The following is an 18,379-nucleotide window of genomic DNA, read 5'->3' on the forward strand; positions in this document are numbered from 1 at the left end:
TGGAAGTGCTGAAATTTCCCACCAGGGGATTCTCCTGGAAAGGGATTGTGTGTGGAAGCATAATTGCTAGATGCCTGGCCCCCAGGATCCTCCCCAGCATTTCTTCAGCGTGGCAGTCATCAAAACAACCCCGGAAATTTGCTTTAAAGATGCAAGCCTCAGGCCATCAGCTCTAAAAGAGGTCCTAGGCTATTTCCCCTGGACCTCCCTGAGGGTGTGTTATGGTAAGGGAAGAAAACCAAATAAATAAGCCTTTTCCATGGTGGCAGCTCTCAGGAGTCCCCCTGTCTGGGGCCTCAGTCACTTGAGGGCAGAGTCTGGCTTCCTCACTGACTGCCCACGACTTATATGCCCTCATACTCTTGAAGCAGTCAAAACATGCAGGAGGAATTCTCTCCAGCCCTCAGACAGCACAACCTGGTAATTCAGTCTCCATACTGGCAGCAGCTTGAGAACTGGGAGAGGCAGAAAGGGCTGGTCTCAGAGATCCAGACCCTCAGGGCCCAGGAAAAGCCCCAAAATGGGCATATCCACAGCAACAGCCAATTGGGTGGCAGGAAGTATTGAAAGGCTGGGAGCATGTTTGGGGCTGAAGGTCAAGCAGTGAATTCCCTAAGAGTGCAGGATCTGTTGTGTGAACTCAGGAAAGGGCAGGAGGGTAAGCCCACAGATAGGTCAGAGAGGCAGCGGGTACATTCCCGAGAATTCAACTTCTAGAAAGAACTACTGGATCTAGAACTCAGTCCATACTTGAGGCTAGTTCCAGGCAGTAGAAGGAAAAGGAAGAGAATAGGAGGATTTCTGTGAAACAAGTTTTGCTTACCTGCACTACATACATCTGCTAGGAGAGTCTGCCCTGCCCTCCCCTGTCCTCTGTGCATTTATTAGGGGGCACCCCTTACCCTGATCCCTTGATCCCCACTCCCTAATGCAGCGGCCTCTCCCCCACCTAAAGAAAGTGGCCGAGTGTAATTATGCAGAAAGCACCACTGGAGCTATATCAATAAGACAGACGTCTGTTGTATCATTCTCTCTCAGTAAGGCATTTCTTCTCCCCAATTGCTCATATAGAATCATAGCCTAATAGCATCCCATTAACATAATTGCCAACACAACTAGTGTTCCGTGTCTCAGAGCCATTTACTTACTTTACCATAAAGAATACCAAAACAGCCCTAAAATCACAAACAGGAGGGAAGAAGAGGGGTGGGTGATGGGGAAGTCGAGGGAGAATTTTACCCCCTTTATATTCCCTCTGCTCCCGGAACGGGGTTCCAAGATGATAAACACAGGAGTGCCTCTCTCATCTGCGGGAATCGTAACACAGAGCCTTCCTACCAGACTCCCAAGCAGACGTGTGCTAAAATCTAAACGGATTCTGCCAGGCGAAATGAAATTCCCATTATTTTTAATTAATCCTTAATTAAAATATATTACTCCGCAGATTCCGCAAATCTCTCTTAATATGCAAATGCGGCCCATTCAAGGATATTTACATATCATTAATTAAAACGGCACATTCTTTCAGTCTAACAAGCTGAGGGGCTGTGGCTGCTGCCACATTGGCTCGAGGAGCCCGTCCTGGCAGTGCCAAGCTCATCTGATAAAAAGACGTCAAGTGTTGGCCGTGCCTGGGGAAGGTAAGGCGAGGAGAGAGTACATTATACTTTGACACTCTCTAGCACAAGGACTTCAAATATTATCTTGGGGCTGTGGCCAAGTGATTTGGCAGGGCTCTGAGGCTCCCTGTTATCCACCCCTACAACCTAAAGACCACCTTGGGACCCAGCCCAGCTGGGCCTTGGCTGGGAGACCATGCATTTCTCACTCAGGCAACTATGAGTCATGATGGAGGTGGGCTTAGTGGAGAAGGATGCTGGCATGGGAGAAGAGAGAAGATTCGTACACACTTGTCCAGTTTTCACTACAGAAGTGAAATCTTTCCAAGTCTCAAAGTTGACCCCTGCCCAAATCAAGACATAATCAGGTTTGGTGGGGAAAAATGAAAATGGACATGGTACACCAAACCCTTTACCAACTGCGCAGGTTAACAACAAAGGACTTCCCAGGGGGAAAAAAAATGAGTCTCTCGGGTGGTACTTTGTGCTCAATTTCACAGAGTCTTGAAAAGACAAGCTCAGGACAATGTAGCAAAGGGTTGACTATTGGGAACAGATGATGGGAGGATGGTAATGATGACATAGTTCCTGGCCAAAATGTAAAGGAGGAAGAGTTCACCTAGGAAAAGCATGTAGAAATGGACATCAATCACTGTTTCCATAGACAGGGAGAGATTTGCAGACAGCACTCCTTCCAGCCCCAAAGTGAGGGGAGTAGTAAGCCATTTATGTACGGCCAGAAGGACAGCCAGGCTAGCCTCGTGTATTTCACTATCTGGACCACCTGAGACTAGGACAGGCCAGGAAGCAAAATATGGAAGAGCATAAACTGCGTTTACAGTAAGCCTTGTTGTCCTGAGACCTCTGGGAACCCCCACCTCTGAGAATCCCACTCATCGAGCTGGAGCTGCTGGCAGCTGGCTGAGCTCTCTCACCAGCTAAACGACTCCCTCTTGCACAAGTCATTCAAATTTGTGCCTCAGCAAAATTACAGCTGATTACATACCATAGACATTTGTGATCATTTTTGAATAGTCGAAACCAAGAATATGAAATCCTTGAATGCCAGGGGTCTACTGTACTTTACTGAAAAACTACTTATCAAATTTTGACAGAGGTCTTGTCCATATGATGTCCTCAGGCTGAAGTGGCTACCCCAAGGTTCTGAGATACAGCTCAATGACCAAGACCCAAGGCTCCTGTCTTGGCCCAAATGTCCTCTGCTTCTCTCTACTCTGGAGTCCCATCAGAGTCGGAGTTATTGCTCTGTCAATATTTATTTTTTCAGATGATAAATGTCTCTAAGGCAAGGACCTTAGCTAAAATACTTGAATTGCTTTTTCTCTTAGCTCACTGCCATGTAAAGACAGGAACTAAACACACACGGGATCATCAAAACGAGATCAGCAAGAAAAAGGGAAGGTCGCAAGGCCAAGGGTTCTTGAAGATGACGCAGTAGGCCTAAGAAGCTTTCAGAAGCAGCGTCAGTCTGCGTGGGGAGGGCAATGAAGTTTGCAAAACCAGATTCAGATCTCGGCTCTATCGAGGACAAACTGTGTGACAAAGACTGTTACGGAAAAGCTCTAAATCTCCGTTTATTCCTCCGAGAAAGGGAGACTCAGTACCTTCCTTTACAGAGTTTTCTTGAAGATTAAATGGGATAACCTAATAAGGACCTCAGCACATAATCAGGACTCAATAAAAGGTAGTAATTATTAAATTATTATTTATTGTTACTTTTTTAGGGGGGGCGGGAGCATAAATGTCAGGATCTTAAGTCTGAAACATCTCCCAATTTTAAAATCCAGTGTCGCTCAGGAATCTCCTCATTCCCATCCCTCATCCTCCGTATTTATTTCAGCCCCTCTCCTAGGCATTATTTACTGATACTCTTTGAAACTAGTCGAGGGACATTTCCATTCCTAGAATGGCAATAACAAAAGGCTCACAGTTCTACTGAGCTTATCAAGCTGCAGAGTATCTGCTCCATCAGCCAGAATCTGTTATCAGCCTTCTTAGAGCAGCTATCATTATTTCATTTTTCTTTCTCAGACTAATCTGAGAAACGAACACACTAGTACATTATAACAACATAAGCATTAGCTGAATACATCACCGAATCTTTGAAACCTTAGGCATATTTATATATAAAAGCATCAAGTAAGAATAATGATAATAATGGACTTAAGCCTCCTTTTAGCATTTGTAACGTGTCCACTGAATGTGGACTTGAACAGAGCCCCTTTCTTTCCATCCAGCTTTTGCAGCTATTGAGAGGAAGAGCTGAGCTGCCACATGGCAGTTGAGAAAGCCCCAGGAGAGAGCCACTAAGTTAGACATACACCCAAAGAGGATGGCAAAGAGGGACCTCCTCCGGGAGGTGAGGCATTCATGGGAACAGTGAACAGTACACTGGAGTAGCATTCCATAGCTCCTCAACTCCATCTGTCCTTGTGCACCACTCCTGCCTGGAGTTGCTACAAACTGAGAACCCTATACCCGAAATTTTATGGCTGCCTATCGTGTCTTTGCGAATTACCATTTTGATAATTTTCTACATTATGAGTCCCATCTTCCCAAGGCCAAACCACATGACTGAAAACCCCAGGCTCCCTTGCAACTAGGGACAGACAGACAAAATGTCTGTTCCAACAATGTGATGAAGCCTCACAAGACTTGGGTTTGGAAGTTGAATTCAGAGGACTTGATATTTTGGCAACCACAGTGATAACGCATGTGGTTCTTCAGATTTGGCATAAGTGGCCAATCACTAGTATCAGGTCTGGAGCATCCTGGCTGCCATCAGGGGCAGAGGTGTTCCAGTGGACACACCTCCATGGTGCAGCTGGGTGCTGTGGACAGAGGCTGTGAGGCCCTCCAGATATTCTGTGAGCTGACCAGTGGCCCACATATTTTTTAACCTTTGTTTTTAAAACCAAAGGTCTTTTAATAAATTTATTCTTCTTCTTAGAGTAGCCAGAGCATATTATTTTTAGTGGAACTAAAACTTCTGACCAATATGGCTATGCTGCCAATGTAAAAGAGATCATCAGTTCTTTCTGCCCAGTGAGACAAGAATCTAAACTACACTACTCACAGAATTCATTACAGGACTGAAACTCCATTAAGGAAGGCTCACGGTCCGCCACTCCCCACACCCATCACAAAAGGTCTCTTTTCTAAGATCCTACAACACAGATTCCAAGTCTGTGCCAACAGGAAGCACCAGAACAATGCAGAATGACACCAGGACCTGTCTCTGATGGTGGGGATTCAACTCAAGCCCCAAACTCTAATACATTGTACTGGTTGATATTGTGACCAATATTAGCACTGCTGCCACCTGTTATCAAAAGCAACGTGGGGGCCAGCCTGGTGGTGCAGTCGTTAAGTTTGGGCACTCTGCTTTGTCAGCCCAGAGTTCGCGGGTTCAGATCCCGGGCACAGACCTACACACTGCTCATCAAGCCATGCTGTGGTGGCATCCCACATACAAAATAGAGGAAGACTGGTAGATGTTAGCTCGGCGACAATCTTCCTTAAGCAAAAAGAGGAAGATTGGCAATGGATGTTAGCTCAGGGCCAATCTTCCTTACAAAAAAAAAAAGGTGTGGACATCTGACTGGAGGGAAAGCCACTCCCTAAAAAAGCTCCCTTATCTTACAGAAGAAGACACAGAGCCTCAAAAGGTCAAGCCACCTAGACAAGGTCCTCCAGCTGGTTAATGCCAAATCATAACGAGAAGGAAAGACTTCATTAGGTGAAGATGAGGGAAACCTGGACTTTCTAAACTCCATGACCTTAGTTAACCTACTTCAGTTGAGATGTCTGTGTCCTTCTCTTTGACATAGAGCCACCTCTCTTGGTTACATGGATTTGTATTAAGTAATTCAATATATTCACCACATGCAAAGTAGCTGCCAGTTTCTCATGCACAATGCAATCTTTCCGCTCTTTCAGGATTCACCAGTGGGGAGACTGTTTGAAACCCCCTTACAAAATCATCAGGCACTCACTATTCAGCAGGTGTTTGGGTTCCCACACACAGGACCACCATCTCTTAACTTTCTTCAACACTTGGCTTCTGAGAAGAGTAGTTAAACTTACACATCATCTGATTAGTCATAGCTGTATTATGAAAGGTGGCCTAGGGTTCACCCCAAACTTACCTGGCAACTGATATTTTACTTAAGGCGCCAACACACTTCACCATACTTTGCTAATATAATTATTTGCATAGGACTATGATGGATAGGATATCATACCAAGAGCAATACATTGAGGAGCACTCAAAAAGGTGTTTGATGATCTCATAAATGTTTTAATTGCAATGACAGACAGGTGCAATCATCTCATTAAATGTAAGTATCTTTGATAGAGCTTTACTTTTAAAGAACACACAGCACGTCGATGATAAGTATCTTTACTTTCAGAGCCTAGATCCAGCAAGCTACGGGCCAGAGCCCAAAGCACGGAATGTTGAACAGGTTCCACGTTTGGTAAACAGTAACATATTATTACACTAGATCATGTTGTATCCACAGGGAGAAGTACTCCACTAAGATACCTTCTGTTCCGACCAAATCTCAAGATAAAAGACTCACTGGGAGAAAAAACAAAAACCACTTTACATTTTGCTTAAGTCATCCCTTTGGCTGACACATGCGTAAGGCTGTGGCTTCTGGGAAACATCTGAAAGTTACAAATCTGGGCAGGACATATTTTCGCAAGCTGTGCTTATGTTAGCACCAATGCATTTCTACAATATCATAGTCAATTTAAAAGCATTTGTGTTCTGGAGATGTAGTTCTTTGTAGTAACACAATAATAAAAGGATAAGAGAGGAAGATAGTTCTAATTCAGGAGGAAGAAAAACTACTTCTGATCAAAGTCCTGCACATTAACCACTCCCTGCCAAAAGAAAATAAATAGACATGCATGTTCATAGGCATGTATAACAGAGAATGATGAACCTTGTGATGTGAACATCACAAGGAGATAACAACAGGGAAGAAAGAGTCATCATCATAAGTGAGCAACCCAACTCCAGGCAATTGTGGAAAAGACCCGTGCAGCATGGGTGTGGAACAAAGGCATCGCACTGCCACCAGGCTGTCCAAGGGGTCTTGATCCAGAGGACACTCAAAGTCCACACTCCTGAATCCCACAGCAGGTCCAGGGGTGCTCCAGGCTTGTCTAGAATGAACTAAAGATGCCTCCCCTGACCCTGAGCCATCGTGCATGACACCAGGCCACCATAATTGACTGTGGGAACTCAGGATTGACTCAGTACAGGCAGCAGGGCCTCCTAGGGCTTCAGAGAATCCCATCAGAGTCCTATGACCTCTGCCTAACCCCTGTCTCCTAGATACCCGAAAGTCTGGTCAGGTGAAAAGTTCCAAAAACAGACTGAGGAGGTATAAAAAAGGCTCTCTCTCCAAGGCCGGGAGGAATCGATTTGATATGATTTAGAGATTATTTAAGAAGAAAACATTCAGACAATTGATGCTCTCCATGGAAGTATATATTTTAGGTCTTCAGATTTTTTCTTTCTTTTCTTCACAAAAATATGAAATAAAAAAAGAGCTGGCACTACATTTTTTTGAACTTCCAATAAGGTGATAATCTTATGTATACATTAACTAATACCAAAATAAAATTACAAAGGTCAATATAAGAAACTGACTTACAGTGAAACTGCCAGCGATCCCTGGACCACACTGAGAACCAGTCTCAGGGCTCTCGCTGTGGATATGGAGATCTCTTTGACATAAACCACCGTAATATTATCCCTCATGCCAGATGGAATGTCCTTCAGACACCTGGAAGAGAGGGGCCTCTGCTGGCTTCATTCGTTGGTGGTGGTGGTGGTAGAAACGATGAGTAGATTATGACTCTCAGTGACCCTGGGTGCAGCAGAGCGGAACTCTGCCAGGTCTTTTTGCTCCTCTCATCTTCGGGCACTGTATCAGACAATGCTTAGCTGCTATTCATAGAGTTTTCATGGCCAATATTTTTGGAAACGGGTGGCCAAGTCCTACCTCCTAATCTATCTTTTTCTGGAAGCTCTGCTAAAACCCGTCTACCATGGTATTTGAATATTGGTGGCAAAATTTTCAGCATCACAGCAACACGCAGCTACCACAATACGACAACCGACAGACAGGTTGGGTGGTTCCCTGACCCAGAAAGAAACCCAGGCCATGGTGGCACCATGTCTCAACCACTAGACCACCAGGGCTGGAGCAGGCTTCATTCACAGATGCTCAAAACACTGGCACTCCTTTTCTTTCTGACCACCATGGATGCTGAAGAAGTAAAGCATAAGAAAATGGCAGCAGGGGTTCAACTTATAAAGAATGCATAGTCCAATGAAGAAGAGTTAGTGGACACAGAAAAACAGAGAAGAGGTTTTCTGCTCTTGGCTACTTCCAACCTATGTTTACTTAAAAAGGGGGAACAGGCACAGCAACAAGCAATGTGTTTGCCTCCAAATGTGCTCAGCTGTTTTAATGTGGCAATTATCTTGTTGCCCTCCCCAGCAGAAACATAGTGCAGATATTAATCAAGATGCTTGGCTCCACAGGTAGAGTAGGTAACCCTTGTACTGAATAGAATTTGTGGGGAGGAGTGTATAAATCCTAGAAAGGGAATTAGTAGTATCAACAGCTGATGCATTATTTATTTGGAGGCACAGACCACAATCTATATTATTGTTAGACCTGAAATGAAATACTATACTTAAAAAAAAAATCATCCTGTGCTTGGTTTTCGAAGCTCATTGACTAGCAAATGCGCTAAAGAGTTGCAGTCAAGGGTAATGGACATAAAAGCAGCCCTGTTTTGTTAACCAAGAAAAGAAAGCAATGGCAGCAGGCGTCAGTACAACCACTAAGTGTGACCTCTAGACAAAGCCACTTCCTTCTTCCTCTGCTGATATTGCTTGCAAGTGACTTTGGTTTTATCTAACTGATAAGGTGACAACAAGCAACAGGTGCATATAGAGAAAATTTATGCAATGGCAGAGGTCCTTCACTTTAGCCCAACTGGAGATCCCTAAAGTTTCCTGGATCTTCCGCCAATCTCCCCACACAGGTGTTTTGAGTCTTAGCACTGCCATGTCAGCGGTAGCTGTGAGGCCTTAGCCTCCTGCAGCTGCTTTTCAAACCCAACGTCAGGTCCCGAACGCTCCAGGCCCCAGCATGTCCCATGTAGGCACGGTCCCCAAAGGCCTCCATTCAAAGCCCAAACCAGTATTTCAGGCTTAGACAACATTCCCTTATATGTGAAAGCCAGATGCAACCCTTCTCCAGTTTGCTTAAACCTTATGTTCTACCAGAACTTTTTAGCTCACTCAGAAAAGCTTGTCCTTATCATCACAGACCCCCAAAAAATTATCCACCCAACCCCATCCTCATTTTCCACTGGGAAGAAGTTTCTGAGACAGCATTTGTTTCTCCCCTAACCTCTTCAACTAGTTAACATTTTCAGTTGCAAACAACAGGAATGGACTCTGGCTCACCTACAAGGAAAAGAATTTATTGGACAGATATGCAGTGCCTCACAGAATCAACAGGAAGTCTGGAGGACCAAACTCAGAAAAATAAGCACAGGCAGCTGAGAACACAGCCAAGGCGCTGCCACAGGCAGTCAGTAAGGACACAGGCACCTCCCTCCTGGCTACGGGGACTCATGCCTGCCACAGCCACCACCTTGATCCTGCTGCTACCTCCGTCATCCTGTCTCTCTGTTTATCTCCTCACAAGTCAAGGCTGGGCACATAATGCCAATCGGCCAAGGGCTAAGTGCTCATGTCCTGGCTGCTAGGGAGAGGGGAGAGGGGGGAGGATGTGCGTTGGGAGGCAGACTCTGCAGGAACTCCTCAGATGACAAGAGGACGTTCTTCCTAGACTCCTCTCCTGCTTCCTCGGTTCAAATCCCAACTTCCTTTTACTCACTCAAAGGACCCCACTTGGTTCAGCAAATAGTTTTGGAATATATAGCAGATGTTTGCTACTGTATACAGTGCTTTGGGGATAAAAGAGAAATAGTTACAGTTGCTGATCTCAGAGAATTAAGGCATCAAGAGAAAGGGAGAGGGCTATATTCCCAATGAAGGGGTGGCAGAGAGATGCCTGTCCATGCTTACAGCTTAAAAGAAAAGCTCTGTGGATGCCCTCCACATGCCCCCTCCTCACGGGTTAGAATGCAGAATTCCAAATGTTATTTCAACTGGACCTTCACCCCTATCCAGCTGAGATATGCGAATCAATGTGTGTCTTTGAGACTGAGCTCATTCCCAGGATGTGATTTCTAGAACTTGAAGCAACACACCTAATTTCCAACTATTCAGAGAAAGAACTATTTCCTGGGCCAGCCTGGGGGCATAGTGATTAAGTTCACGTGCTCTGCTTTGGTGGCACAGGGTTTGCAGGTTCAGATCCCAGGTGTAGATGTGATCAAGCCATGTTGTGGCAGCATCCCACATACAAAAAATAGAGGAAGATTGGCACAGATGCTAAATCAGGGACAATCTTCCTCAAGCAAAAAGAGGAAGATTGGCAACAGATATTGTTAGCTTAGGAGCAATCTTCCTCACCAAAGAAAAAAAAGAAGAAAAAGAAATATTTCCTCTTTGTGCCAATGTCACACTGTTCATGGGTAGGGATAAAGTGGTAGTGATGGAAACCACACCTATCTACTAGGCACTGTGCTACATGAGTGATAAGTATGATTGCCATTAGACCTCCCAATATTCTTCATGAGGCAATGTAGAGGCTAAGGGTGAGGGTTCTGGAAATCAAAGAGTCTAAGATCAAATCCAGGCTCTGCCACTTCATAACTGTGTGCGCTTGGGCAAGCTTCTCAAGCTTTTTGTCCTTTGTTTCCTCAACGGTAAAAGGAGCATAATCAGAGCCTCCGCCTTGGAGGGTTGCGGTAAGCATTCCAACAGATAAAATATGGAAAGTGAGTATAAGAGTACCTGGTATGTAGGCACTCAAGAAATATTGGCTATTATTATTATAAGGTAGCTCGTAAAATGCCCATTTTACTCATCAATAACCTGAGGTTGGAGAGGTTAAGTAGCCTGTCCAAGGTGATAAAGCCCGCCCTTATATGTAGATACGGAGCAGAACCGGAATGCCAAGCTGGGGTTTGACTCTAAAAACCCATGTTACTTCCGTGACATCGTGCTATGTATATACTTCTACACTGTCAAACACACTCAGGCAAATCAGCTGCTATCCAGAGCAAGAGCTGCAGTTCCACTGCTCGTGATGCTGAGGAACTGTCACAGCAATTATCTGTATTAATAAGTCTCTACTGTTTCATCTCTAGTGATTATCCTTACTTATTTTGGTCATTCTTAGAAAGGCAAGAACTCAAATTCCCAGAAACCTGTATGACGGCAGCAGATGATAAGCAGTTTTCAATTGGTCCATCTATACCCTAGACTGACAGGAACCTTTAGAAATGATGGCATTCACTTTCCTGGTATTTGGGTACAGGGTCCCTTTTATGAGTTAGCTAAATCAGGGCTGTGAATTAGAATGAGTTGTAAAGTCAATTTTGGGGTTGTTTTTGGGGTTTTTCTTTTTCCCCAGTTCTCCTTCTTTTTGTTCTGCCTTTTTCTTTCTTATTTATTATTTGAGAAATAGCTACAACTTGTGAATGTCACTAAAATTAAGAAAGAAAGGGACCAACCTGTGATTTTTAGGTCTCCCCATCCACCACCCGCCTGTCACCCATCACTCTTCTCCCCTTCTCCCCTAAAATATGCCTGACAGCGGGGCACAAATGCCAGCAGCCAGACTCCAAAGCTGCTGTGAGGCGCCCCTCCAGAGGTGCCTTAGCAGGAAGCCATCCCCAAAGTCACCAGAGTGACGAGATGGCAAGTTGTGGAGTGGCAGGGGCACCAGGAGTTTGTTTAACTCTGGGGCTATCTGTCCATCACCTTTCTTTCCTGCACAGCATGCAGCTTGCCTGGGCTTAAACCACAGTGGTCAATAAAGCCACACAGATCGGGGTGAGTAAATGAAAGGCAATAAAACACAGCCAATCTGACTCGGGAAGGAAAAAGGGCATTTCTTTCCTCGAGCACCCTATCAAAGTGAAAGCAAGCTTCCTTTCGACTTAGGCAGACCAAAAAGAAACCGTAGGCATGCTCAGATCACCTAATGTTGAACAGGAAGGTGCGATGTAATGTATTCTATATCCAATGTTTCATAGTTCAGGACCAGCTCAGTTGTTGTTAGCATCTTGTACGGATTCTGTGTCTTGTTTCTGCTCTCATAGAACAGGTACCATGAAATACACTAGAACTGTGAAATTCTTGCTTTATTTCTGATTGATGCAAATCTGACTTAACACATTGCATAAGCATTTACTGTTATTTTGATTTTATTGCTTCGATTAATTCCATTTTAATACATGATGATAATATGAGGTTTGGTTTACCGCATTATTATTGCCTACTGTCGAGATAAACATCTCCCAATTATATGACAGACAGCAGGTGTCCCCACCTTCCGAATAGATACCAATGCGTGACACATCTCCTACATCCTAAAAATGTCTAACTAGAGTAGGCAGAACTACCCTAGTCACTGAATGAAGTGTTCTACTCTGATGTCCCTCAACTGACACACATTTCAGAAGCTCATCTCTTGGAATCAACCACTTTTTATCGTCTCTACATACATTCTTGTTATTTTCATACATTGTGGAAGACGCTACCAATATCCTCCATTGTGTTGTTTTGTTTTCTTTTATCAAACAGCAGATTATTTATTTATTTGGTCTAGACTATCTTGTCTTAATATCATTACTTTAGTCAAATATCCCACCTAGGAGAATTCTTTTTTTTTCATTTTTAACACAGGCTTGGTGTCATACATATGGTCTACAGTTAACCCATTCATAAACTCACACTTTGGTCACCAGCTGATGAATAATCTTATCATCTATGCTTGTATAGTATAATCATATAATATATTACACGTAACATATAATAGATAACATAAAAGGACAACAGTATACCATTTATATAATGTTAGGATACCAGTAGCAAAATTGATATCCACAAACCTCATACACAATTAGTCATATTATAAGAATTTCCTGTACATTTTAGCATTTTATTGTCCTTTACTTTCTATTTCACATTGAGGAGGTTTTTTTCTTGATTTCCTCACTGTCCATCACTCAATCTTAAACTGACACAACAAATCCTCCAGTGGCATCAAATGGCATGCCATGTTTCAGCCAAATTCCAGACAGTTTGCTCCTCATAATTTATCTAGGATGAAGGGAATAGATGTGTTGTGGCCCTATATAGATTTGGGAGCCTACTTAGTTTTGAAATGCTAGGAAGAAGAATTTTTTATAATTTTGTTTCATGGAAGTGAAAATGCTCAGGATTACTAGTTTGTTGATCTAAATTAACTCAGATGAGATGAATTCTATTATTATTTTAAATATTCTGACTCTGCAAAATATGGATTAGAATCATTAGAAGAATACAGATTCTACAGGCAAATATAGCTGGGACAAAAATTTCCAAGAGACATACTAAGCATTTACCTTCTAAATTATTATTTATTTGAAAAGGATCCCTGATTCTATTAACCAGTCAACTGTGACTGAGATTTTGTCAGGACATACCTGCTTTTGTTGTTATATGCCTCAGTTTCCACATTTGTCTCAGCTACCTGGCCGGAGTTACATAATTATTCATGTATCAGACAATATATATGTGACATTTCTTATCTTTGAGAAGCTATAAATAGATTCTAAGAGTTATTCATTATATTAAGCAGCCCACTTTCTGGTCAATTAATCAGATAGTGAGAGTGTCTTATTTTGACTCTTATAAAAAATTTTATTTCTAAACTATTTACAAATATACCATGTTAATTCCACTCTCTACCTACAGCTGAAGGCTAATTATCTTATGCGATCCCCAACAGTCAAAGTGATATTTACTATAATGGTGAATAGTGACATTACCTTCTTGCTCCATATATCTACTGACTCCAAAGGCAGCCACCACCTCATTTGCCATACAAAATCTTCATTAAGTACTTATACCGTATTAGACTCTAACAACATTGTACTAGTTTCATTATAAAACCAACACATCCATGGCATGTAAAAGCCTATTCACTAAGGTTTAGAGTAAGTATATCACACAATTGCATACAATGTTTTGTAAATCTAAAGCCCAGTGCAAACAAACAAATAAGACAAAAACAGATGACCACAGTCAAGGACGTAACTGGAGCTCCAGACCAGCAAACACAAAAACTAGGTCAATCTCAAGAAGAAAATTTCACTGACCATTACCAGAAATATTCACATTGTCTTGATCATCCCAATGGGACACCAGAAGTAGCTCCTTTGGGGGATTAAGAGTGGTCCCAACACTCAGGTGCTCATGAGTCTCTATTTATTCAACTTGGGACTTTTCCACTCCAGAAGCCAGACTACACCCCATAGCATGGTGCCCTGCAAAGACAGGTACTCATGAAAGATGTCAGAGATGGGAGGAGGAGATATGTTGAATTAACGAATAACTCCTTTTGGCTAAATTCCATAAAGTGACTTCTTCCCCTGACTTACTTCTCTAGGGTGACATCCTTGACCAAAGCTGAACACCCTGGAGGCACTTCTCCCAATTCCCATCACACTCCATGCTCCTCCCTGTGATAATACAGATTGATAATACACTGTTCCCAACTGTGAACCCCCTGAAGGCAGGGGTTGACTTTATCTATTTCTTATTCCCACTTCAATAAATGTCACTAAATGAATAAATGAATGCTTAAGTTCGGTTAACTGCCTTGGTTCTCCCATTGACCAACAAGAACTGAGTCCTTCCTGAACAGGCCTGAAAATGCTATGTAACTGAATATCTTTTCATGAATCTGATGTGTGTAGGGTGGGGAAGAAAATAGGACTATTGAGGTGCTGCCCCCAAACCTCTACTCTCAGACCATTCTCTCCCCCTTTTCACTCTTGAGAAAGCACAACCACCACTAGGGAAGGTCCGAAGAAAGAAAGCATTTAAATTGCAGTATTTCCTGCCTCACTTGTCCCCATCTTTACAAACTTTCTTGATCCTGCTCTATTCTAATGTGCTCAGCATGTCTGAAGCAATGGATTTAATGAAAAAGACCAGGAGTGAGGAGATAATCCCATTACATAACAGTTTAAATCAACGAAACCCGAGAACTGATGTTGTGCCATGATGTCAACTCTAACCAGAGTACCAAAGACTGGGCTTCTTTTCTGTCAATAAAAGTGGCAGTTCCCCAGAAACACACACACATACGGACATACATGTTCACACACCCTACCTGCTTGGTTCAAGGTAAAAGCACTGGGCTATATGTCACAGAAACTGAATTTTCTTGCTATGGTAAGTTGCCAAAAACCCTGACCAAGTTTTCCATATAGTCCCCAACTACAAAATGAGGCTATTGTAGCTACACACTCTCCCATCCACTGTGTTTATAGAATATCTGCCAGCGATTTCTAGTTCCAGTTTTTGATATCCTTGTGTCAACTCTAGTATTGGGAAAAGAAATGGTGGAAATTCTCCAAAATAAAGCTCCACTTTCATCTTGAGAGAAGAAGGAACAGAGTTTTAAAATCAAGTAAGTGACATAGAGTGACAAAATGCCAAAGAACAAGGGAAATGCTATTCTATTGTCATAAGCAGCAAAGGACAATGAACCAGAGAATGAACCCTAAGCAAGAGAAAAATAAGTCTTAAGATATTTAAATACCAATTTGTGGATGGAGGTTTGAGAAGTATGGCCATAAAAGCTTTGCTCATCCTGTGCCTCATTTCTCTCATCCCTCTTGCTTGAAAACATCGCCCTGCCACTGAATCCAGGAAAGCTGGGCCGAGTTGACCACCATGGACTCCAAAACTTTTTTGAAAACTTGCGTCTTAAATATCAAATTATTTTCAAAAGACTTTTTTTCTTAAAGCAAAATCACAAGTAAGACTAGATAAAAAAAATTGTGGTAAATTCATATAATGGACTACCCACTTGGCAATAAAAAGGAACAAACTAATGAACGATACAAGCAACAACATGTCTAAAACTCAAAAAACATTACGATGAGCAATAGTCAAACACAAAAGTATACACACGGCAAGATTCCATTTATATAAAGTATAAGAACTGGCAAAATTAATCTATGATGACAAAAATTAGAGCAATGGTTGTCTGGTAGCGGGAAGGGTGGCTAAGTAGAAAGGGCAAAAAGAAAGTTTTTCAGGTGATGGAAGTATTCTAGATCTTAATTGGGTGTTGGTTACATGGGTATATTCACTTGTCAAAACACATCAAAATGTATACTTAAGATCCATCCATTTTACTGTATGTAAATGTACTTTAATTTTAAAAATTCACAAGCTTATTCACCACTAACCTCCTCTTACCTTTGACTAAATCTAGGAAGTCTAATGACATAAGGGGAAAAAACATCAAATTCCGGGAAAGGAGGACCTGCAAAGTAACCCCTGTCTTCTCGCTTTCCAGCTCTATCATCTTGAGCAAGTAAGTTAACATCTCTACTCCACATTTTCCCCATCTGTAAAATGGGAAAACTCTATTAACGGTCATTTTGAACAAAATACTGTAAAGATAAAATGCCAATAGCATACAGAAAAATGCCTTGTAAATGGTACAATGCTATATACAAAAAAGATGAAGGAAATCATTATTCCCCAAATTGGGGTGGGGGTGGGGAAAGGGACTCTATTAGGGAGCACTCCCACGAGGATTATTTTGATTTATGTGATGATTTTCTCTTTCCACCATTTTGAAACACGGATTTCTGCAGCTGATCAGAGGCACTAAACCAGGAGCTCACATTTGGCCTCGATTTTTCCTTACACGTACACACACATACACGCACTCCTTCCACAAGCTCAGTCTGCTCTCACTTGCTCTAGCTACTCTGTCTGCTTTGCAAGGTGCCCAATCTGCATAAACCATGAGGATAAATCAAGTAGGCAATGAGAAAAAGGCAACAAACTACAGCCAAGGCCAAGGTGCAAAACCTCACACCATGAAGGACGGGTCATTAGGCCCTGCTGAGAGTTAAGGAGGTCACCTTGCTTAAAGTGGACTTGGTCACAGGAAGTCGCCCATTTGTGGCAGTCTTCTCTGCCTCACTCCCCTCTTTGCTTCTCCCCCCACCTGCTCTTTTTGGAGAGTTGTTTACGTGTTCCCTGTACCTCCCTCTTCCCCTGCTCTTGCATCCTCTCCCGCACTTTCTCTTTCTCTCTAGGCTGGGTTTAATTTGACACCTTGAGCTTTGGTAACGAGGTGGGGAGCAGAGCAGCCACAGCGGAATTCATTAGGCTCAACACTGCAGGGCCCGCTCTCTGTGCGTTAATGACATCGGAGGGTAGGGAAACGAGACAGCCACCACGCGAGATGAAATAAACATGAGGACTGTCAGCAGTGACAGCCTAAGCAAAGGGGACAAAATGAGCCAGGTAGAGACCTTTCCCCGTCCGCACAATGCAAACCGACAGCTTGCAAAGCCCCCCCTCCCCATAACCTCCCCCCACCTTACCCAAAGCTGAAGAGCGAGTAAGAAGAGGTAGGGTGAGATGGAAGCATGGATGGGAAAGAAGGAAAGAAAAGACAATGAAATTATCATCGTTTTAACATACAAATTTCATTTATCAGTTTAATAGTGGCGCAAACCAAATTCATCACCCTCTTTCAGAGACAGCAGGTACAAGGAGGTTGGGGGCGGGTCTGGGCTTGCTATGCCTGGCGTCTTCTTTCCTTCCTCCTCCCTGCCTTAAGCTCTCTTGGCTGATTTTCTTTCCTGAGCAGCATCATTGCCCCCACCTTCACCCACTATAACTCCATGTCTCCCTGTTACTAAAGGGAGCACTGGAAAGAGAAAAAGAAGGGAAGAATGAAAGCAGAGGTGGAGGAAAAGGAATAGAAATGCCGGCTCCTGTACATTTTTTTTTCTTGAAGGGCGGGGGAGGTTGACAAAAAAAATTCGGGCAGCATGTACTAGACCATGGAGCAGAGCAGCATGAGCTATATCCAGACTGAGCAAAGTCCTGAATGTGTACACCAAGAGGAGCAAGGGCCCTGTCCCCAGTTGGCAGTTATCAAGAGGGTTCACTGGCAAGGAAGGTCTTAGGGACTGCGATGACCTTCTCTTGTCTACACAACGTGGGAGGAACAAATTGGCTGTAGCCAAACTAAGTCAGGGCCTCCTTCTCTTCCAAAGGAAATAATCCTATATCCATAGGAGCAAGGAGAAAGCCTCCTTTCACTGCACTTGCCTAAGAGAAAGGGGACTTCGCCACCTCCAAAAAGAGCTGACTCCACATGGTTGGCCACCATGTGTAGCCCAGGGCTGGTATCTGCAATGCTACATTCTCCCAGTTGAGTCTGTAGATCCACACAGCCAGAGTAGAGAGCTTCTTCCATGCCCCTTCCCAGAAAGCTTCAACTCTTTCTCAGCCCTTCTCAGGCAGAGGACGTTAGTGAGCCAAAGCTCATACTTTAAAAACAAATACCATTGTTTTCTTTGGCCAGGGACTTCTCAAGCAAGGTTTTCAAAGAACCCTCAAAGCTGGTAATGTTATTATGAGAAGAGAAAAGAAAGCCATCGTATTTTTATTAACTAGCATTAAAGGGAAAGTATGTGAAGGCTGGATCAATGACAGAATTCAAACTTAGAACAGACCCAGGATGGTCATTTTG

At 43.1% G+C, this 18,379-nt stretch overlaps 1 protein-coding gene across 8 annotated transcripts in view; it reads right to left on the reverse strand.

Annotated features, from left to right (window-relative positions):
* Positions 1–18,379, reverse strand: part of PBX1 (PBX homeobox 1) — a 308,294-nt gene that overhangs the window by 207,032 nt on the left and 82,883 nt on the right. The gene's annotated exons all lie outside the window — the stretch shown is intronic.

This window comes from Equus caballus, chromosome 5 (genome assembly GCF_041296265.1).
Source record: "Equus caballus isolate H_3958 breed thoroughbred chromosome 5, TB-T2T, whole genome shotgun sequence".
NCBI classification, from domain to species: Eukaryota; Metazoa; Chordata; class Mammalia; order Perissodactyla; family Equidae; genus Equus; species Equus caballus.